This window comes from Cygnus olor, chromosome 1 (genome assembly GCF_009769625.2).
Source record: "Cygnus olor isolate bCygOlo1 chromosome 1, bCygOlo1.pri.v2, whole genome shotgun sequence".
Taxonomy (NCBI): Eukaryota; Metazoa; Chordata; class Aves; order Anseriformes; family Anatidae; genus Cygnus; species Cygnus olor.
Window position 1 is genome coordinate 113,965,792 of NC_049169.1, and position 25,013 is coordinate 113,990,804.

At 39.4% G+C, this 25,013-nt stretch overlaps 1 protein-coding gene across 1 annotated transcript in view; it reads right to left on the reverse strand.

Moving 5' to 3' along the window:
• Window positions 1–25,013, reverse strand: part of ERG (ETS transcription factor ERG) — a 147,725-nt gene that overhangs the window by 60,488 nt on the left and 62,224 nt on the right.

Genomic DNA, 25,013 nt, shown 5'->3' on the forward strand with positions numbered 1-25,013 from the left:
AGCTGTTTATACAGTCCCTCTTTTAAGGGTGGAGTGAGGGAGATTAGGGGAGCCAGGGAATAAACTGAGGGACACGGCACTATCCAACCTCAGTCAGGCTTGTTAGCAATATTTTAAATAAACCCTGAAACCATAAAGACAGACACATCCTTTAAGGAAATAATTGATTCCTTTTTCTAATAAGTGCTTTGGAGTTTCTGTACTGTCTGTTTTAAACACAGGAAAATTTATTCTATAGTACACAAACAGGACAGCAGGATGACAAGCAGAACACATGCACATTTTGTCAGACTCTTGGCTTTTTATTACTGGCAATGCGAAAAAATGCTGGCATTTCTCTACTGTAGAATTATCTATCAAAGGAAATCAAATTTTAACTAGTTAATAATGAATCTGATAGAAGTCATGTTGCAGTCAATGGATTTTTTTTTTGTTGTTGTTAATTTGACAAGGTTTGTAACTGCATGTGATACTCCCTACTATATCACTTTTACTTTGCTTAAATTGGTAATACAAGTAATACAAACCCCATTGTTCTATTTCTTTTCTCCACTTTATTGATTTTCAAAATAATTCTGCTGGCTTGATGTAGAAGCTTACATTATGAAGCCTACTTTCTTGTGAGTGAACAGCATAATATATTTTTACTGGATTATAAACCGTCACATGCAAAATAAATATCTTCTTTTGGCACTAACATTTGTTAGAAATAATTTTTTATTTATCTTTCAGCAACTCATTCTCCAAGAGCACTAGATTCTTTAAATGTTATTTCTGAAAACCTTTTTAACTCATGGACCTTACTGAAAAACATTTTGTTAAGAGATAATATAGTTCTTGTTAAGAAACAAACAAACAAGACAACCAACCCAGACAGTCAAACATACACATATTCCAGCTGTTGTTCCTTGCCTGGGGGCTTACTTCTGGAAAGCAAGATCCTTATATTGGAGTTAGTTTTGGCATATGTAGCCACAAACCAGCTTGAGTTAAATGACTGATGATTAAAAGCAAAAGAAAACAAAAATCCCCCAAATATCTTCTGTTCTTGTACGACTATTTTTTACTCAAAATTTTACATTTATGTTTAAGTCAGAAATAATGTTTTACCTGGAAATAACTACAGGTCTGACTCTACTGCCTTTATTGGAACAAAATCTTCCTGAAATTGGTGGAAGCTTTGAATTAAGAAGATCAGGCTAAGTGGTTTAAGGCTCTCTTTCTACTCTTGTTTTTGATTCATCGGAGCTCTTAGGTGTGCGCTTGGCTTTAAGAAGGTAGTGCTATAACACCAAAGCCAATTGAAGTATTTACAGTCTTAAAGTACACCATTGAATCATTTCCTAACTGAGATGAGAACAAAACAGAAAAATCTTCAATCTTTTATTATTATTATTTTTAATGCAAGGAACAAATTGCTGTATTAGTTCTATTAACCTCAGTGCAGATGCAGTCCTCTAAACAAAGACTTGAACATTTCCATATGCCAAGAACAGGGTTTTTTAAGTGCTTTCAGCTTCCCTTGATTTGGAAATATTTGAATGAGTACTTAAACTTTAAAAAGAAAGTGAGAGAAAAGTAATGGTATAGACAGAACAACAGACTAAGATTTCTCACAAAAAATTTTGCCACTATACATATATATTCCTTTAATCAGTATTTCCATACACTTTCAAGCTTTAGAAACCACAATGCTTCTCCTGCCCTTTATCAAGGAAACAGACTTTTTCTCCCAGAAAGCATAGCTTCCACACAAACATTACATTAGAAATCAATAATGAAAGGGTAACATGCACATATTTAGTAGTAAATTAAAGATATATTTCCACGTGTAATCAATTAGTCTCTGTAAAGTCAAGATAATAGCTTTTCTAAAAATAAGTGTAATTGTACTGGCGAGCAGGGAAAAGAAATATAACAAGGTCTGCTACATGGCAAGGAAATATAATTCCAGTTGTATTTTTCTATTTCATGTTTTTTCCTTCACTATTGGATAATGGCAAAAACCAAAACTACCTTCAGGATAAGTATTTTTACTTCATTCCAAGGTAAAGCTTAAGTAATTTTTGCTTCATTATAAAACAACAACAACAACAAACAAAACAAAACAAAACAAAACAGAGAAACAAAGACAGAAGCCTTATTCAGAAGCTCTTGATGTTTTCTAAAATTCTGTTTACTATAACTAGTGGGATGCTTATAATTAGCAGTGCTGTATTGATTCAATAGTCTTCAGCTTCAGGGCTCCGCACCTCTGTGTTACTGCACAGATCTGCCAGGTGCTGCTTGTGCCAGAAGAAAACACGTCACCTTAGCACTGAAATCCTGACTGCTAGACTTCCCCCTCTTGAAAAAGCCCTTTTTCAAGCCTTCGAATGCCAGAAAAATGTCACAGTGAGATTAACTCTACTACATCAGGTAGACGGAAGTGAATACATTAGAAATACAAGCCTCCTGACTGTGTGCAGAAATTCAAACACTGCCTGCAGAAGCGCAACCCCCCATTTTCTCTCTGCAATTTCTTAAGCTGTTCCCCAGGGAGCCAGCTGTGCTCCAGTGGCACAGTGGGGTCCCTGGCTGAGTGAGGTGGCCCCCCCCGACTTGTGGCAAGCTATCTGGGAGGTGATCTGCTCACCTGCCAGCTCACATCACGGGAGAGCAGGAGGGGCCCCAAAATTTACAGGGATGTTTGGCTTCAGCAACCAGCCCCAGTTAAGCCAGTCCAGTTTCTCATTGGTCCTGTGGGTCTGAATGCAGGTTTGTGATAGGAGAAGAAAGAACTAAGCAGCATTACTGGAGGCCACCTTTGCATGTGTGTAAATCTGGCACAATTTCTACCTGGTTATGAACAACCACAACCCAATTTTCACAAGTAATGACTCCATGGCTTCCCTAAAGACAAGAGTGGGTTCCTGGTGCAGAGCTCCCACAGGAGGCTTCCCACCTCCCCTGGCCACAGCCTGGTGGCTGGGCTGCCCCTTGCTGGCAAGCAGCACAGGCCATTATTTTGAAATTGCAGAAACGTCAGCAAAATCGTATTACATAACTGTTTAGCAAAAGCACAAGCACCCTCTTGGCCTTCAGATGGAAATTCTTTATTTCAGAAACCTCTCAGTTAAATTACTTCTTTATGTACTCAGTATAGAAGAGGAATTGAATCTCTTTGGACTGGCTTAGCCTCATGTCAAAGTACATTTCCTGCACCTAGAGTGCAAAGCACCTGTCATTTCTTTCCAGCCATTTTACACTTTACACTTGCATAAATAAAATCCTTGCTTCAGAATACAAGGCCTTCCCAACTCTTTGGGTGCTGAAATCCACAACAATTTGGGGTGTAGATTTCACTCCGCAGGGTTCACACTCCCAGATGAGGAGACAAAAATGTACATTTTTCCACTCAGGAGGCTTTGCTGCCTGCATTGCACTAACAGGTTGCACAATACACAACTGCACACAATATCTTCTCACCACACTGTTAGGTGGAGGTGAAATAACAATGACGAGATATTGTTTATAATCACTTACCTATTACAATTAAACAAATAGAAAATGTCAAATATATATACATATGCTCCTCAAAGTGTACATAGTATCAAATCTCATTGTGCCTTTATTTTTGAAGAAAAAATTCCCATCAGCATTGAGAGTGCATTCTGTTTAATAGACACCAAAATCCACATTACTCTCTCAGCACATAGCTTTCTTTCAGCAATGCAATACTTGCCTCCCTGAGCCTTGAAATTTTCGTATAGAGCCTGATCCTGTCCTGTCCTGTGTGCTCTGAAATGCACAGTGAAACCAAAGGGAATTCAGCTGTTTCAGGAGCTATTTAGCAAAACAGATACTAGACAGCAATGCAGAGTAGATTCAGATCTTTGTTTCTATAGATAGCCTCTCAAAAGCATCAGCGATTACAAAAATAGAAGGTTCATTATTCTTCTTAACCACATTGTCTTCAGGCAAGACTTTCAGAATTTGAAAAGTATAACAAATAGCATCCTATGATCTTTAAAATGTCAACAACTACGCCGAAGTTACTGAGAAATCAAACTTCAGCTCCACTTAGCTAATGGCCAGCACCGCTGCCATTCCATATCTCTTACTAAATCTCTGGCATAATCAGAAAAGTATAAAAATACACAATACCATGAAGAGAACAAATACCTTGATCCCAAATCTGATAATACAGTGCTGCTGAGTCCTCACTGTACCTCACATGCTGTTTTACTCTTTACGCAAAATTAGTTTCACTATCGCAAAACATTTAGTTGAAGTTACACTTCTGCAATTAATCACAGCTATTGTTATATCTATAACTGCTATCTGTTGCAAAACAGAAAGAAGCAAAAGCTCAATAGATAGACATTTAGATTTACTCCAGTTTCTAAGTGACACAACCTGAAAAACTCAGCAAAGCCATTCTTAAAACAAACAAACAAAAAAAAAAAAACAACAAAAAAACACAAAACATGCACCGAGATAAATTTATAAGCCGACATGAGAATTTTATTGTCCAAAAAATTAAAAGAAAAAGAACACACACACAAGATCTTGCCACCGCTATTAAAATAACCTTACGAAAAGCCTTGAGTATCAGTCTAGATTTTCTAGAAAAGCACATCATTAACATCTGCCTGACATGGAAAGAAGAGCTGGTGCCTCCCATTCCCACTTGCTAGTATTTGTGTCCCCATCAACACGAGAAACATTTAAAAGTATCCAAAAGACTAGTACTCTTAGGAACCCTTTTTTTTCCTTTCGGTGCACACCCTCTCCCCTTCTGGTAGTCCGCAAACACATCCAAGTTGTCAGAATGATACCTACAAGAAATTTCAGAAGCTCTCATAAAAGGGCTTCGCATATGCAATCCACAGCACTGAACAGTGAATTTAAAAAAACCAATTTTTTTTCCGAGTTTGAAGTTTTTAAGCCTTGCGGATGGTTGGAGTAGGAAAAAGGAAATTTACTAGGCAGTACAAAGGAAATCTTGTTGTCCTCTATTGTGGCAGTGGGGGTGTTGCCCAATTCTAACTTATCTAGGTTGATAAAGGAAACCAAAGAACACGCTACTGAAAAAAATTCCAACAAAAAGGTACGCCTTTCTTACCTTAATAGTGCTTGCCATAATGTGATCAAGATTATTGATTGCTAATAATTGCTAATAATAATTATTGCTTCGCTCTGACCAGAAAGAAGTTTTGATGAGGTTGTTTAGAGCGGATGAGATTGTGCTAACTCTGGGAAATGAAGTCAGCCAATGGCAGGAAGAGGTTTCTATTGGTCCTGGCCACTGCAGCTCGAAGAAACAGGATATTTGGGAGTGAAGAGATAAGAGTCCTAAAACAATGTTGTTTTTCTTGATGATATGTGACTAAAATCTTTTTTTTTTTTTTTTTCCTAACAAAAAAAGTCTACTGCCTGTGACTGCCTAGGCAGGTGTGATCTGATGTGCAGTAAGTGTTACATGCCACTCTGAGGCAGGATGCAGATGTCAGCTGAAATGGGCCACATTCGGCATGGGTTTCAAGCAGTCTGCTCACTGGGGAATTGCTGATTCAGGGCCACAGCCAGACTGGGTATAAGCCGGTGTATCTCCAAATATGTTAATGCAGTCTAGCCAGCTTACACTGCATCTATATTTGTCCATTATACTCATAACTGGATCCTTAGGCTATTGACAATTTCTAGCCTACCAGATCTAGCACGTTTGTTCTTAGACAAGACGTGAGTAGATTGGTGACAGTAATTTCTTCTCGATACCTCTTTCTCACTGAGGAAAGGAAGCCACAGAAAGACATGCATTTCTTAAACAAATGTCTGAATACCTTAAACAGACCTTAAACAGTCTTACATTGTCCACGCTCTTAGATTAGTTAGTTCACAGCTTTTCTTGCTCTATCCATGCATGAAAATCAGATGGTTTCACTGGCGATTCCCTTCCTGGTTTGAACATGATAGCCGTTTTTTATACTGTGATATATTTATTTGTCCTTTTGTAACAGTTGGCCATTACAGGGCACCCCAAAACTCCAAGCTGTGCAAAAAAAAAAATACTGTGCCTGCCCTAGGCCCTTGCTTAGGGCCTCCAAAAAAAAAAAAAAAAAAAAAAAAAGAGAAAAAAATAAAGAAAAAAATAAAGAAAAAGAAGAAGGAGAAGAAGAAAGAGGTTGGGAATGAGAAAGGCAAAGTGTTTTGACAGTGTCAGGCAGTGCAAAAACACACACACAAAGATCCAGTGCTGGCACAACCCTCTTGCTCTTTTAAGTCTTGCAATATTTTCTGTTTTTGTCAAAGACATGAGAATGTAAAGATTGCAAGCTTTCAGCTGAGGGACAAAGCTTGAGAAGAGGACTCTCAAAAATGTAAAGAAAAAAAAGTCAGAATGTATTACTTCTTAACTAGTCTTGTAATTTTTAAAAGCTGCTCTGACTGTAACCAGCTTCTGATTTTTCAGTACCTGCTATAGCAACATCAAACCATTGGACATTTTATTTGAAAGCACTGCAGCACTGGGTAAAAAATTCCCACTGTAGCAGGGTCCTGCCCTCTGACCGGGAACTCTGATGGGGTTAAAAAAAAAAAGAGTAAGAAATAGTGATGGCTTGTAGTAGCAGTATTTAGTAGAGGTAGATGACCTCATCTTTTCCCAGTGCCTTCCTCTCTTGCTTTTTATGAAAAGAAAAGGAAAGCTGCTTTTGACTGCCAGCAATTGGTATGCACTTTTTCCAAACAGTACACGCTGACAGAGGTGGCAGTACCATAAGTCCCAGTTCACTCTTTTCCTCCTATCCTGACCCAAAGAAGGCGAGAGGTGGCCATGTACTCCTCCGGAGCAGCATCTGGAGGACATGAAGTACTACCTGCCTGGCCCGAAGGCATTTGTCCTTCAGGCGCTGGTCCACCTCACACGAGGCAGGGCAGAGAAAAAGCTCCATCCACCCCTGCTGATGGAAATGGTCCCCTGAGGACCACATATTGGGAAATCCCAGTACACAGCTTTTGTGCTTGCACAAAAAGCACGGGACCAGTGCAATAGGGAGCTGGCAGAGTTATAGTGTGTCACCTAGCTGGGCCTCTCTCCCTGCTCATCTCCAGCTGCCTCGAAGCCTTGGGGCCTCCTCAGCCAGCCCACAGGGCTGAGGAAAGCCTCAGCACCCTCCAGATGCTAATGCAGAGACTGAGGGCAGCAGGTGCCCTGCTTTTACTCCCTCAACTGGGCTCTGAGATGTCACAGGATCTATCCCCCTGTACAAGTTTAGCTTGATTTTATAGCTCACTTCAAGGAGCTCTGGTTTCTTCCATTGCAAAGATGATTTCTGGTCCCTTCAGAGCAATCCAGTGTCAGCACTGCTGTGCAATAATTTATGTCCTCTATGAGTTTATTCATATATATTCATTTATTCATATATAAATTCAGAGTTACACTGCTGAATGTCTTCTTGAGGCCTACATTCATCAACTTACTGTGCTTCTACAGAGTAGGTAACTTCTGGTAACTTTCCTATTTTCATTATGAGCAGTAAGAAAAGAAAGCAATTTACAGTAATTGTATTTCATGGGGATGTTGATTTCCTCCCTTTTCATCTCCAAACAATGAACAAGTCAGCCAAAAGATTAGAACATTTTTCTTGAAATTTCAGTGTTGTATAATGTTTCAGTTGGGTGACTTCCACTCTAGTTAAGCCCATAATATTTTGTTTTTTTTTTTTCTTAAATATATTGAGACACTTGAAGTATCCAGCTCTCCAGTGGGTGGGATCTAACAAATTCATTCACAAGCAGGATTTAGCAACGATTCTTCTCCAGCCTGTCTCCATATATACAAACCTCTTGTTGATTTCTGTAGGGCTTTTGGAAGCATAAATCAGGCAATATCAGACTCTGCTGAGCTCTATTATTATTATTACATGAATTTTAAAGATCCCACAGCCTGGTAAGGATTTTGCCATTTTAAACTGGCACACATTCTGTGCCAAAGAATTCAATGAAGTTTATTTGACTTTCAAGCCAATACCCGCAGGCAGATTTCTGAGTGCTTACGCTTATGTTGATCCGATTGTGAGGCAGAGCTTTGGCATAGTAAAGAAAGGAAAATATTGGGTTATCAAATCACCATCATCCAGTTGCAAAAGAAAAATAGTACAAACACTTCTACTATTATTCTCTTTTCTGCATTTTGTTAAGATTAAATAGAAAGAAAATATGCTTTTGTTATGTTAGGCAACTATGCGCTATTGTCTGTAATAATGGTGTATGAGTTTGAAAAAATGTGTCTTTGTCAACAAACTGAATGAAAACATAAGAAAGTATTAAAGACCATTAGAAAGGCATACAAGCAACCCAACACTGCTTTTCTCCATAATTTCTCCCTCAAGCTTGTCATCTCAATTTGTCTGGGCTACTTTTTGATGAATTTTTTTTTTTTTTTTACATTGAAGCCTGCATCTAGAAACCACAGCAACAAAACACTGCCTTATCTGCTTAACACTACATATGTGCTTAAGTTTCTTGATCAAAACAAGATTTTTACACATGCTTTAATGTTACAGCAGTGCACTGGTTCTTTCCTGGATACAGACAGGGTAAAACACTGCTTTGAGTGCCTTCCATCTTTAGGACTAAAGAGTTCCCTCTTTAAAGAAGAGTTTTTCTGCACTGGAGACCAAAGACAGATTTAGTCTGACAATGCAAAAGAAGTGATTAGGTTGGGTCCTAAAATAAGAAGATGAATATCCAAAGAAAAAATTGTGCTCGTTGAAGCCTTTATGGAATGTAGCAGAGGTATGTCCTGTATGTGTGTACTCACCTAACGACAAGTAAAATATTTCTGAAGCAACCATTTTTCATGCTATTAGAAACGATCCTACTAACTTTACTAAACAATCAATTCCTCATATTTTTTATATCATATGTGCTGGAGTGTTAGGATGTGGGAAATATATTACAGTATTCCCTATGTAAACAGCTCTGCAATCCATCTTGCTGTCTGGGAGGTAAACCAAGAATGTTGCTCCCAGCCCTGGCTGACCAAGAGGTTAGAGGCAACTTCTAATATCCTCACTGAAGCCACTAGGTCTTTTACTTTCACAACCCTAGTTCAGCAGTCTGCCCAGATAGCTTCTTTCCTTTTTACTTACTCAACTGCTATAGCACTGCTGATAACATGGCCTTTGTCCCTTTAACTGTACATACTTCTTTACATTATAAATACCTCTCTTTAAATTCAGCTGGGTGATCTGAGGACACATTTGTCTCATCTGTTACACTTTGTGCGTGTATATACAGCATTTGTGGGTAAGCAAGGCAAGGCAAGACAAGGCAAGGAAAGGAAAGGAAAAAAGCAAACTCTGTTCCTTTTATCAATATTCCAGGTAAAAAAGATGTTCCATTTTAGGCAGAACCTGGTTACAAGTTAAAAAAATTGACTTCAATAAAGGACTTTGAATTGCTTTTTTTTTTTTTTAAGTAGATTTCAAGAAACTTAGAGAAATTAGTGCTACTTCATGGTACTGTAAAGGTCTTAATCCTCTAAAAAAGGACGTAGCATTTTGCTTAAATGTAGCTCTGAATGTTTTGTTCAGCCTGGCCATGCTCCGCTTGGTGTGTGAGGGCCAAATAAGCTCTTATCAAGTTTTCACCACACGCTTCAACGGGACTTCCTCCCTTTAATTCATGGCTTTCAGCTGGTTCTGAAGAAAATGTCAGCAAATCTGTTCACAGAGGGGGAAACTCTCCCCTCCCCACAAAGAAAGCTCTCATAAACGGTCTTCCAGCAGGAGAACACACAGGGGTGCCCAGGAGAAGAACAGAGTTTCACATCCTGCTTCCAGGTGCTGAGGACCAGCAGCCTGGGCAATGCTCTGGGGGGTTACTGACTGTCATCCCCCATCCTTACGGCTGCTGGAGCTCCAGGGATGCCACGGGGACTTCTTCCTTCCACGTTTGAGGGGGTTTGATGCGGCACCCAGGACTGAGGGTGCAGGACAAGCTCCTTCCTGGAAAAAAATGGGGTCTAGTTCCAGGGTGACCCATGGCTGTGAGGGTAACTCCAGGAGGATGATGCTACTCCGAGCACTTCTGCCAGACTCCAGTCACTATATGTCAAAGCAAGCAGCCCACGTAAAGCTGCATTATTAACACTATCACTACCTGGCCACTGGGGTCACGAGGCACGAGTCCTACAAAAAAGCATCCTTTCCTTCAGCATCATTTCCAAGCTTTCATGCCTCTTGTTTGCCTTCCGATCAGCCTCGGCACCACGGTGGAGGAGGAGAGACGTCTCCTCGCCAGTTTTAGCACCCGAGCGTGCCCTTGGGCAAGGAGCCCCGGGCATCCCAGCCCGGGCCGGCTCCTGCCGCTGCGGTCACTAGAGGGTGCTCCGTGCCCCGCAAAGGAGAGCAGCGGCTCCTCCAAAGCGACACGATGCACGTACAGCTCTTGCCAGGCTCTGAACTGACTTCTTGTTACAACAGGAATGCTTTAACGGAGGCAGGTAAAACAGGTCCCTTCCTGCTGCCGTGGCACCCATCACAGGGTTTGCCCTCAGGACTGGTAACTACTGAATTTCTTCGCACTCTCCCGTTTTTACTTCCTTTCAGTCACCCCATGTGTTATCTCCAGCTGCTCCAACCCACTCAGCCAAGTAGTCTCTTCACATTTTAACCCCCTCCTCACCCTCCCTATTATGACACCTCCACCACTGCCAGAGCAATGAATTGCGCTCGTTTGCTGTCTGAGGTGAAAAGCTGGGAGAAAGCCTGATTTGGAGAGTCTTTATTTTTATTTTTTTAACTGTACTTCATGGAACGATCATAGCAAAGTCTTCCAATTGACACATTTTTACAGAAATCAAATGCTGGAAGTTTTCAAGTCAAAGTAGTACACTTTGTACACCGATTCTGAGTCTACAACTCTGACCAAGCTATTTAATCTTGCAGTACCCTAAATATTTTTGATAACTTCACCACTTTTTGACCACCTTGTCCATTCTGATTATCTTTGGAGACCAGCTCTACTCTCTACATAACAAATACCACAGGAGTGGGAGATGAAAGAAATGGGAGCTCTGTTTGCCTGAATTACATTGGCACGGTCACTATTATTAAAACACTGGAGTTATCTGTAATATTCAACACATGTAGTTCATAACAGCCTAGTGGGAGAGGGAAGTGCTGACATACTCATTTGCAGGCAGAGAATTGAACCACTGTCTGCTGCAGTGGGATTCCTTTCAGCAGGCTTCAGCCATCTTAAATGTAGGTGTCCAGACTAGTTCTCCAAGACATCTTCTGCAGCCCCCGATACAATTTTATTCATCATGTCATTCAGTCTCACCTACAACAGCTACTTAAAAATGTGAGATGAATCACACCCCTAAAGAACCCATTGCCTACAATGGGAACCTGCATAAGACACCCAGGTTTTGGAAAATTCTGCTTACGTGAGATGAACCTCATCCCAGCTTTCCTTTGATTCTCCCTTCATTTTCCCATCTCTGAAATGTTAGGAATCATACCACTGAATGCCAAAGGTGTGCTGTATGGATTAACAATCAAAGTGTGCTGAAACTTTTGTCTGAAAGCTTCCACCAATATGAAGGCTATTTGTTTTATATTGGCTGCTAATTTAAAGCTGGTTAAGTGGCAATGTTACCACAGGACAAAGAAAGCACTTCAAAACAAAACAAAACAACAACAACAACAAAAGTCTCTGCTAGGAAAAAAAGAAATAAATGTTAGGGCAAAGGGCAACATTTTTCATTACTTTTTTTCCAACTGTTTTAGATAATTTTAACTGAACTATACAATAGTTTGAGCTGGTTATTACTGAACACTGTCCTTCAAGGTCTTACTATTCCCAGATTGATGGGCGTTGCACGCAGCAAATATGTCTGGCATATTGGATTTCTACACTGTATTAGTGAGGCTGTTTTGAGATTTTCATCAAGAATGGAACCTATTAAAGTGTCTCTCACACTGTTCTGGCGTTTATAGCGTGCTTTGGAGAACTGTGTGCTCTTTTTTCCCTCCTCAACCAGGAAGTCTATAGAAAATGTTTTCAACTGTTTTATTTGACCTTTCACCTCTGGGTTTTTGCCTAATCTGCAAATTTGAATAGGAGGTATAGCTGTGCTTTCTTTTTTTTTTTTTTTTTTTTTTTTCCCCTCTCTCTAAGTAACCAGTCAAATTCCTTTAAGGACCGGACACACTTCTGAAACTGGGACTCTTTTGGTATTGTACTTCTTTGTTAGTGGCTGTGAACAAGAAACAGATGTGAAATATCTGCATTTGAAACTTAGTGACCCAGAAAGACTGGGGCTAATCCAGATCATTCTTAATAACTGAAAACTGCCACCCTTTGACCACCTTGAGATATATGCATGCACCCAGAAATATTCCCCATCCCGAACAGACAGACAGACAGACACAAATAGAAACCTCAGGCCTTTTATAGATCTTCATGCTAATCTTGCCCATACCAGGCATCTCACAATAATATCTCATGCTAAGACAGAAATAACTGCCCTGTCTGAAGAAAGAATCCCTAGCCTGGTTCCACAGTTTGAAGAGCAATGGGGTTGGGGCTGATGAAGGAATGCACTAATTACAGTTCTCCAAGAGCGCTCTTCTTTTGTTAAAATCATGAAGGACAAATTTGAAATTGAAGTAGCAGGAGATATCATTCCTGTTACTGTTTCCAAACACTAGATGTATGCTGCATACACATACAGTAAAAGGAAACTACTTTCACTGCATTGGTAACTTGCTTTTTTTATTTTTTCCCCCTTGCTGTCCAGAACAGCAAGATACATTAGCTGGCCCTTTTAAATATTGGGAGCATTAACACAATAATCATTGAGCAATTATTTTGCAATTAGATTTTAAAAAATAAATAGAAATTAAGCACTCAGGAAATCTGATAGCACATCTTCCAGGAATACTCCCAAGGCTAGGATGTGTGGTCCAAAAAAGATAAAATGCACATATTTCTATAACTGCCTGATATTTCTGCCTCTCTCTATCTCTCAGTAATACCATATGCCTCATGAGGAAAAAAAAAAAAAAAAAGTCACTGTCTATTTTGAATCTCAGCTATACAATTATACTAAAAATATTTATCACCTTTTTGAAGAGCAGAGCAAATATGTTGAGAGGAAATAACAACCAAAATTGCCTGTGGAAACTAGTTTCATGTGGTTTTCTTAGGAGCAGAAGATAGGCCTCAGAGCACGTTATGATTATATGCTACAAACAGCTCACTCATTTCTCTAGCATTGAAAACCCTCACTCCTCTCTTCTGTTAGACCCCATGTGTTGGAGCTTTACCCTGTGTCTGCAGTGATGATCCTGCAAGATTGCTTGGGTGGTAGAAAAGACTTTTGTTTGGAAACTGGGTGATTCCAGGAATGGCCTGTTGGCAACTCTCTACCTTTGGCATTATTCAAGCAGTTTACAAAAAAAAAAAACTTTTTACTACCAGAAGGAAATGTGCCTCTTTTACAGAGTAGCAGTGTACCTTGGGTCTGTAAAGCTTGATGACAGACACCAAGTATTTCTAATAGCCAAGAAATACCATTCTGATAAAGTCCTACCTGATCTGATTTCTGTATGACCACATTTCTAAAGCTCAGTGCATTAAGAAAAAGACATTTACAGCAACCCACAAGAAAAGTAGATGATTATCTTAAGAGTACTACAGTGAAATTGAAGGACTTGGTAATGATAAAACAACGTGTTTTCTCTTGGGGACTAAATACATTGACAAGAAAGAGTGAAAAAGTGTTCTCAATTATTTCAATGGATAAAAACTGTGAGCATAAAATGCTTACCACTTTGAAAGAAAAAACAACACTAAAAAAAAAAAAAAAAAAACAATGTATATAGTTAATTGCCAAGATAATTCTAACTCAGAGTTTTTACAGATCTGGGATTTGTAATCATCATCACAATCTTAGTCCCCATGTCTAAAGCACTTTGTTGGTTACCCAGTGTTTTACGAAAAATAAAGAAAACGTCCTGCTTCCACTGACATGTATGGCAAAACTCCCTTTCCCTCAGTAGCACAAAGGTTTCAACCCATTGAGGATTAAACAAAACTACACATTATTACAGTTCCCTGCAAGCTAGAAATTTTGAGTGTCAAAGGGCTCTAATTAGGTCTTATTACAAAACACAAAAAGTACTGTCCAATAAACCAAACTGAGCAGAAGTCATAACGGGGAAGGAATCAATAGCTGATAGGATTTAATGCACAATTTAAGGCCCACAAAAGAATCCCTAAAGCCTTCTTCTACTCTGAAAGGCTTGCCAGACATGTGTGAGAAACTTGCTAAAAACATGTGTGTTACATTACCTTGGTGGCCTGTGACTTTCCCAACAACCATTCCCAATTATCTGGGATCCAGTAAAACTGAAATGAAATTTTGTATGTAGCATTAGTCCAACAGAATGGGCCACTTAGTCTAAAAGGATCTGTATTTTGGGCCCAGCCCTAGAAGACACCAAACTTTTCCAATTTATGGCATTCAGATCCATGGGTTGCCTACTTCTTTATCTCCATCTTATCAGAAAATTGTATCAACTGAAAGATTAAAGATTAAGCTAGAATTAGGCCAGTATTTCCCAAAACATACCATGACTGATTTATAGAATTAGTTCCTTGTTAAAATAAGGCCATATAAAGTACCATATTGCATCTCTCAGAAAGGAGTTGTGACATTAAGGCAGTTTGGTTTCCTTTGCATCTTTGCCCCCTTGCCCTTATTCTCCATTGCAAAGGACTCCACTCCCTTCCATCACCCATGGATGCTGTGCAGTAGTCAGGATGCTACAGCCAGTCTGGTTCCATGCAGGCACCCATGTGCCAGTCAGCTGCAACCAGATGCAATGCAAAATCCACCCAATGCAACACAAAATGATCCTCCTGACTCTTCCTTGGTGGCCACAAGACTTCAGCACTCTCTTCCTCACCTCTCTGCTGAGCTACACAATCTCATATAGAGCTCATTTATCTGTGAGCTCTCTACCCTTTCGCTAGATAGGCAGAGAGCTCTGTTTCCTTATAAAATCTGGACAGGATCTGCTTGAGGCAAACCTGTCCCAGACTATTCCTCCAGTCAAATCTGTCCCTACGCTGAATGGTTGTCTTGATGGAGGGATAACTTTTTATTCACCCATGCAGTTGTAAACAATGTCCCAAACACAGTTCTATTTTATTAACTGAGGCTCAAGAGTCAAGCTGAAAATTTTGTTTGGCTTCTGACTGGCAAAATGTGTTATTAGGAGAGGGGTTAAGAAATGTTATTTGTGCCAGTGTCACTTCCTTAATAATCTGGCATTAAGGAAAAGGAAAGAAGAAAAGGCAAAAGGGAAAGGGGAAGGAGAAAAGGAGGGAAAAGGAAAAGGGAAAGTAACAAATTCACCTTAGACTGTAAATTAACAAAGATGTATGTTTTCTTTGTTAATATTTCATAGCTTTTTAGTAATTAGGTTAAATAAAGGATACTACTGGTACCTGAATTGTTGCCCCTTAGCAACTATAACTGTTGGGTTTCTTTTTAATGGTCTGTTTTTTTCTTTGGCAATAACAGACATTAACTTAAGTCCTTCAAAGAGTGGTCCCGTCGATCTACAATTGAATACTATATTCTCACTGAATTCAGTGAAGACTACAGAAAATAAAAATTAAAATTAAAAAATAAAAAATAAAATAAAAATAAAAATAATGGATGTGGTTTTGCAGGCTTGGAACTTCTTTTTTTTTTTTTTAATTTCTACTTTCTTTGAAAATTGTCATTCTGGCTGGAACTAAGCCTTTCATGCCTTCACATAGTTCAGGCACAAATGCTTGAAGCCACCAGTTTACATGACCAATGTAGAGCAGCCAACTGAGTGATTTACTAGGATAAACAGATATTCAGAGTATTAGGAGATCTAAGTTGCAGATGAAAAATTGTAGGTAATTTCCAGGAAAACTGGACTTTCCTGTCTGACATGGAACAGAGTCTTCAACAGACTTAATCATTAGCTCTCTTGCGCAGAGAAGTGATGCAATCAGAATAGAAATAATTGATTTTATTAAGTGGACTATTCATTTCTGTGTTAATAATACTTCTTTTTAGAGATGATTTTGATTAAGGGATAACCAACAAAAAAAAAAAAAAGAAAGCCATTTTAAAAACTGTCCTGTTTAGATTGATTGATCTTCCTACACTGAGCTGCTGACACTACTATTAGTGCCAGTACTTCATAAGGAGTTAAGCAGGATATCAGCTTCACCAATTAGCCACAGGTATTTAAGATAACCATGTGGTTTAATATTGTAGCACTCAAGCACAGTATTTGTTCCCTTCCAAGGCCAAACTGAAGTTTCAGTCTTGCAAAGACGTCTTACCATATGGAATGTTCCCATTACAGTTCAGTGAAACTGTGTTTATTTATTGGCAATGCAGTCATTTGCCAAAGAATGTGGTTTTGGGACAGCTGAAGCCATGTGGTTGTTCAGGTCAAACTTGGCAAGTAGCTTTGGCTGGAAAAAAAATGACAGCAGGTTTTGTAAACACTGAACATTCCCTCAAGCAGATATTTTAAGTGGTTTCAACACTTTGTTTTCAGGACACTTGTCATGAAAGTGAAGGAAAAAGTAAGATTCCTGAAGTTTCTCAAGGAGGGAAAAGGCCCCCCTTTTTACACAGTAGCCCAGCATGTGCTCAGGCACAGCACTTCAGTTCACATCTCTCCACCACCAGCAGGACTTGCCACCTGCCAGACAGTAGCTTCATCATTAAGTCAATTGATCCCCAGCTCAGCCTCTCATTTGCTATTTGTGTCCTGTATTAAGTGCGACAGAAAGAATTAAAAGCAACTGAACTGTAATATAATATCCAATCAGACATTTTTCTGGACTAATACCTTCAACCATAAGCTCCTCCAGGGTCTGATATGTTTGCTGCATACCCGGACAATCATGGCCCCAGATCTGGGGGTTGGGAAAGCTTTGTTTGCCATTGGAGGACAAATAAAACACAAGAATAATGTTGTAAAAGAATGCATTTCTCTGTAAGTTATGTTTGTGTAGGCTTTGTTCAAGCCAAGCATATGCAGAACTAAAGCTATTTATCTGCCAATATCACAAGTATGATCCAAACAAGTCCAGATAGATATTGCCAGCCCCACAGTTCTCTCCATGAGGAAAGAATTTGGAATGCTTTGGAATGAATTATTTGACACAAAACCATACAATTGCTGTGTCAAAAATTATAGTAAATGATTCTAATCAACTGCCAAGACGTGGGATATTTTTCTGGCTTGAGCATCTATTAGAAAAATAAAAAATGTAAAAGTTACAGCAAGTCTGATGTTACTAAGCTGCCATTCTAGAAGTTGTCCTTTGAAATAAAATTGAAGAGGATAACAAATAAAATTATACGTGTTAGTTCAAGCAAGGTTGGAAAACAAATGATTTACCTTTGCAGTCTTCCTGTACCAAACAGCATAACTTTGTGCACTATGAATAGCCAGATTCATACACGGTAATTCATGTTGTTAATTTCAAAGACTGTACAAAAGAAGTCAAAACTATTGACTCTTCAATTTGGATGAAGATTTTAGTGTGTTCAGCTCTTAACAAAATATTCAGCTGCTGCAGGGGAATTTTCTTTTGAAGGCTTTTCTCCTTTGGGCTAATTTTATTCTATTTTATTTATTTATTAGTTTAAGTTTCCCTGCCATTTTCAAGCCTGAACACCTACAGATTAAAATAGATCTCTCACATTAACATATATTATGGGAAGGGACCCACAAGGATCATCAAATTCAACTCCTGGCTCCACACAGGACCACCTAAAACTCAACCCCTATGTCTGAGAGCAATGTCCAAAAGCTTCTTGAACTCCAGCAGGCTCGATGCCGTGACCACTGCCCTGGGGAGCCTGTCCCAGTGCTCGACCACCCTCTGGGTGCACAACCTTTCCCTAACACCCAGCCTGACCCTCCCCTGTCCCAGCTCCATGCCGTTCCCTTGGGTCCTGTCGCTGTCCCCAGAGAGCAGAGCTCAGTGCCTGCCCCTCCACTCCCCTCATGAGGAAGGTGCGTGCCGCCATGAGGCTTCCCCTCAGCCTGCTCTGCTCTGGGCTGAACAAACCAAAGGACTTCAGCTGCTCCTCACACATCTTGCCCTCTAGACCCTTCGTCATCTTCATAGCCTTGCTTTGGATGCTCTTTAATATGGTGGCACACAGTACTTGAGGTGAGGCTGCACCAGTGCAGAGCAGGGTGAGACAATCACTTCCCTTGACTGGCTAGAAACGCCACGCCTGATGCACCCCAACATACAGTTGGCACTGTTGGCTCTTAGGGCACTCTGTGGATGCATATTCAACTTGCCATCAACCAGAACCCCAGATCCCTTACCGTAGGACTGCTCTCCAGCCTCCTGTCCCCGTGTCTGTACATTTACCCAGGGTTGCCCTTCCACAGGTGCAGAATCTGGCACTTGCTCTTGTTAGACTTCATAAGGTTAGTGATTGCCCAACAGTCTAAACTATCAGGATGTGTCTGCAAGGCTTCTCCATCCTTGAGGGAGTCAACAGCTCTTCCTAATTTAGTATCATCTGCAACCTTAGTTTGCATTCAAATCCTGCATCCACATCATTAGTGAAGAGAGCTGGCCCTAAAATGGAGCTCTGGGGAGCACTAGTGACTACTCACCAGCTTGATGTAAACCTATTTACTATAACCATTTAAGCCTGACCCATCAGCCAATTGCTTACCCATCACATTATGTACTCGTCTAGCTGTATGCTGGACATTTTGTCCAGTAGGATATTGTGAGAGACAGTACCGAAAGCTTTGCAAAAATCAAAAAAAAATAAAAAATCACATCTACTGGCTTCCCTTGACCGACTAGATGGCTAACCTTGTTGCAAAGAGAAATTAAGTTCCTTAAGCAGGACTTTCACCTTGTGAAACTGTGTTGGTTATGACCAATGACTTCATTGTACTTTCAAGTGTTTTCCAATAACTCCCAGAAAAATCTTCTTCATAATTTTTATCAGGCACTGAAGTGAAACTTACAAGTCTGTAAATACCAGGGTCTTTTTTCTTGCTTTTCTTGAAAACTGGGACAACATTTGCCAGGTTCCAGTCAACTGGGACCTCTCCAGATTTCCAAGACTTTATTGAAATAACTTTTTTTGAGGAAAATTGTAAATATATCATCATGGGAATACTGTTTCCCCATTTTGGGGAGAAGTGAATGGAACATTCCTTATAAAATACAATTTGGAGACCTCTGAATTATTTGTAAATTTGATTTGAATTCTATGAACTGTTTTGGATTATTAAAAAAAAATAAAAATAAAAAGTAAGAAAATTAGGAAATTTCAAAATGTTCTACAGCATCATTTTAAAACCAAAATATTTCTATATATTCAGAGACCTGTGTACCATTTACAACAATGTGCCATAAGCATAGTATCTCTTATATTACATGTACATGGTAGTGTGCTGTGCATTGATACTATATTTCTTCCTTTTTCAAAGTTTTCAATGTGTTGCCTGTCCAAGGAAGAAGAAAGTCATGGGAGTCTAGGTGCCCCCTGCAGTTCTTGCCTTCTTTATATTTTCAGTATTTGTGTTTTACTATCATGTGTCTGTTTCCTGAGTCTTGGAGGTTTTGGTCTTCATCTGACAACTTCCACTTTCGAAATGTTAGTACACAAGCTGAATCTGTATTCACAAAGGGGGTTATCTGCGCAGAGTTAAGAAATAAAAGTCACAGCAGATTCTTAGAAGTCAGCATCTTGCCTGTACGACTGTAAGACTACAAAACTTGCCAGGCAAATGCTCTTGCAGCACAAGAAGCTGACCAAGGATATCAAAGAAGCAGACCAAAGAGGCTGAAAGTGGAGGAAACTTGTGGTTTCTTTATGACTCTGAGATGAATTCTTTCATCAGATTAACCACTTCTGAAAGCACCCGACATGTCTAACATTGTCAAGGGACAGCCAAGATCTATTCTAAGGCACTGCATGCAGGGTCTGACTCAAGAGAACATCCTTATTCAGGAAGGACAGTTAATTTTAGATTTCACCTTAAGCACATGCTTAAATCCCTTTAAAATTAGTAAAATTTAAACGTATCCTCAAAGTTAAGCATGTACTTAATTTCCTGAATCCAAGGTCAGTAGCCAAATGCAGGTAGAAACATAAGTTGCTACTGGTAAATGCAAAAACTAGAAGAAAAGACAACTGGGAGCTAGTGGAATGTTAAATGTGATTAAGAAAGTTTCTACAAAATAAGGATAAAAACCTGAGGGAATGGGACTAGAAGGAAACTATCCTCCTATCCAAAGTCATAAACATCATGTGTACATTAAAGGATCAGCTGAACAAAACAGATGCACTGTGCTACCAGTAGGTGATTTCAGATTGCACCCATCAATCAGCTTAGTTTATTGCCTCCTTCACCTCTGAGCAGAGATAAAAGGGCTATCATGCTGTGGGCTCAGTCCCAGGCTGTGCTGAGAATGGCTGCTCTGAGGCACCAGCCCCTATCCAGATCTGGCCCTGGGAGAGTTACAACTGGAGGCCTTGGTAAAAGAAAAATAAAAATACATCTCTACTTCATAACAGTGTGGCTTATAAATGAGAATGTTTTGCTGGAAAATAGCAAAATCTGACACAGGCTTGGCCATTGTCCAGTACTTACGTAACAGCAAGTCAGGTAAACAAACACATGTAAGAGAAAAATATCTTTGCCAAACTCCAACCATACCAGATCTGGTGACCAACAACAGAGTCGTAAACTCAGAGAAACATTCAGATAAGTGAGCAAATTCACCAAAATTTGTCTGGTTGTGCAAGCAGTCTTTAGACCTGCAGCAAGTTACTTTGGCATCATAAAGAAATAAACTTTTCATTTTAGGAAATCACTGTTTAGCTAGTTGTGCTAAAGAAACAATACTGATCATGCTAAAGCACAGCTCTACTTCTTGAGAAGAAAAGCTCCTGTTTGAAACACTTTTAGCTAAGCATGATTGAGTGTAAGTGATTAGGGCCCTGTGCTACCCATGTGCAAGAGCAGCTAACAGCACTAGTCCTGAATATTATAATTTAATTCTAGATTAAGACTTTTTAGTCCATTAAATTGGAGTGGGCAGTTATGTCTTTGTGGGGACTGATCACAATCCTGTAGTCTATCCCATGGGTTACAAAACCTATTTGTACTTTACAGATCTTGAAATTTGGTCTGAGTGCAGAACAAATAAATATGAACAGCAACCTGTGTCCAGGAGAAAGCTCAAAGCAAAGGAAGTAAATAACACACCCCTCCCCTCCAAAACAAACAAACAAACCCAGCAAACTGAATTTGCACTATTATTAAGCAATGTGAAACTATGTTCTCTCAAAAACCAGCATGGACTTAACTGAAAAAACAATTACATTGTCCATTTTAGGGGGTGTGGGCAGTGTCCTGTCTGCTGCAACAGTACAAGTGTTCCTCAAGTCCAACTACACGCTGGGATCTGCAGTACACACTTATCAGTCCAGTAGCACTATCCCTAGCCTACCTCCACACCTGGTGGTGACATGCTGCTGTCAGGAGCGGTCTTTCACAAGCAACATTTCCACCCTGACCCTCCCGGGGAGACAACTGATGCAACCTGGAAACCAAGATGTAACTACTAAGCTCTCTGGCCCAAATTATTTCCCTGTAACTCACACACTGTCAGCTGCATAGAATGGTAGCACAGAGATATTTCAGAGAATGTATTACAGGTTATTGGTGGGAGAAGGGCACATTTATCAGGAGGACTGATCATGTTTTTAATAGGTTGTTTTCCTTAAATGGTTTTATCAGAATTGTTTTAAATAACTTTTATGGTTCCAGAATTATGGAAAGTACATTGGGAAAAGCAGTGGTCTTCTGGGAATTAAAAACAGTAGAATGCATTTCTAAAAAGTGCATAGCAAAGTCCTGTTTTCTGTTCTAAAATACATTTTGTGTTAGTGTCATAGAGCCAGACTGTCAAATCCTGGTCAAGTCATTCATGGTGCATGAGACATGCACAGTCCAAAAAAAAATCTCTCCCTAAACAGGTCATTGAATATTTTATTTCTTTATTTATTTTGATTTAGAAGACAATTTGGGTTGCAAGGAAACAATGTTCACCCCAGACAGAACCAGAAGAATTTCAAAGAGACCAGTTCAAGCTGTGTAAAGGCTGTCCTGTAGGTTGCCCCACATTCACCTGAAGATGAGGCAGTCCAGGTAAGTAGAAAAGTGATCTTTTTCCTCTACTAGCTTTGCATAGTAATTGTTATTGAGCCTGTGCCTTTTGGTGAAATTTGTGATGGATATGTAGCAGGCCTAACCTAATAATATGCAGCCTAATATCACAGGAGCTGTTGATCTCCCTGTGGGACTTGACTTTCACTAACATTGACTGTTAGGGAGGATGTTACACATTGTTCTCTGCTTTGGTGGCTTCCCAGGCCTCTGCTTCATGGGAATAATAATTAAAAAAAAAAGTGCAAATCTATTTGCCAGGATAAGATGACATCATTTTTTATCAAATGAAATCAGTACAGAAAATATTTTGTAAGAAATGATCACATTCATTCTTCTCCCGCATCAGCAGGAAAATTTCCCAAATTTGCCAAGTGGGAAGAGATGCAATTAGTTGAGGGAAACAAGCATTCCCAAGTTTTGAAGAAGCACAACAAAGTATGAGCACTTTAAAGACCAAGTTTCCAAGAATAAACAGCACCCAGCAGTCTTCTCTGGCAAAGAATGGAAATTGGTGGTTAGCAAGATATTTGGGGAAGTGATCATGGGAACAACTAGAATTTATTTAAATGGATTGGCTAATGAGAAAGTGCATTTCTGTGCTGACACAAGGATATGAACATTTGTGAAAAAGTTACAGCAAACTTAACGGAAGAGAGCTTAGAGTAAATATTTTGAATAAAACGCTATTTGGAGGAGGTAGCTTTTCGTATTACAGTCTTCATTTCATTCAACCTCTAAGAAAGGTCATTGATTTAATCAAAAGCTTTTCCTTTGGTTAGACTCCCAAATATACATACCATCAAGATCTGGTGCACAGAAATAATTTAAAGCAAATCTTCTAAAAGAGGTTTTGAAGATGCTTGCCAGTAGAACATTGTGCCTCACAGCTATAATATCAGAAAAAGCCATTCAATTTAAATTAATATATTTGGCCAGACAGCTATATTAAAATTCTTGTTGTTTTTTCTGCTATAATGGTAGCCTGTGGTATGACTAGCCCTCTTCAAAAATCTGTGTAGTTATTGCCTTTCTCTTGCCTAGGGTGCATCATATGTTTTTGATTCTGATGAGCTGCATTGCACTACCTCATTAAAACAAACACTTATGCAAAACAAAAGGCTGTGTATCACAGCACAGGGTGTGCAAGCCAGCTTTGAAGACTGCTGTGTTTAAAAAACATGTTTCAAAGAAGAACTTCTGTCGACCCAGCTCCACTTGTGTTTAACATTTGTGGATGATGTCAGACACATTCAGTACTTTCTTAGCTCCTGCAAACAAGGAGGCTTCAAAAGTGATATTAGCTGCAGCTGCAAAGCATGCAAGCACAGTGTTTCCTTGCTGGTGGATGGAAAAGGTAAGAGTTTCCCAACATCTGCGTTTCTACTCTCAGCCAGGCAGTGCTGCTTCCATACCCCAAAGACAATTCGTTTTCCTGTGCCTGGGCTGCTGGACAGCTCCTCTTCTACAGCAACAGAGAAGGAGGAGAAACCCTCCCTCCCCTCCGTCTCTTCCCAAAAGCCTCCGCACCTTTTCCAGATGTCTCTTTTTCAGTGGGCCACTATTTCCAAAGCAGCTTCTGGGGGAAATTAGGAGGACTGCATTCTGTATGAAGCATTTTTCTGGTTAATTTCCAATGACTATTCCCAGCTCAGATTTTTTTTGCTTTTTGAAATAACCACTTCACTCCCATTAGAGAGGAATGCTCATACAAAGGGAGCTTCAGATAAGTAGCTTGAATGCAGACATTACAGATGTCTGAAGTTAGGTGAAATGAATCCTACCAAAAAAAAAAAAAAAAAAAGCTGAAATATGTGACTTTTCTGTGTATACATTTTTTGGTGTCTTGTTTAAAAAAACTCAAGTGCCAAGGTTGATGCTTTTCATCTAAATCTCTCAAGCTGTTTACAAGGCAAATTACATCATTGCTACTACAAGCTTAACAAAGTTTACATCGGCTGGATTTTGGAAGGTCATCAAGATGTTATAGAATCTCAGTGATTGTCACAGTTGTATAATGTATGCCTCAAGTTAAGGCTGTTTCATTATGTGTCAAAATACCTAGATTAATGCAGGCATTGATGCAAATATTTGCATACTTTAAATAACGTTAACTGCTCAGCATTCTGACACTCCACAAGCTCATTTTTAATCACTTATGAAGGTCATTATTTTCAATACCCACTGCTAGTTAAAATTCAGTAGGATGTTCCACAAACTGCCTTAAAAAGTTGCACCATTAGTTACTGTAATTGCAACTCAATACAGAAAAGGAATTACCAGTAAAAGCTGTGTTACATCACCCTTCAGAAATAATTACTGTTAATCAACACATTTTATGTTGTTTTTTTTTAAATGTGCATATTTTTAGTTTTCCATTTGACACATTTTGAAGTCACTGACATAAAATTATGGCAGCACTGTAGTGCTTTAGAAACTAAGGATACAAGTGCTTTTCCATGGTGTCTTTATTTGTGGAAGTTCTGTACTAAAGGATCACTTCACTGAGACAATTGAGCATGCCAGATTTGTTTCTGGCCCTGTAGCTTAGGCAGCTTTGCTTGTCCATTCAGAAAATGTACTACAGAAAATTAAGGGAGCAGACTGGTCATGCAGTTTGAATATAAATGTATAATTTAATGTAGTGAACTCACAGCTTGTGAGCAAGACACAGCCTGAATGCATTGATTCAATGTGTGAATTACCTCAAAGAGCATACAAATG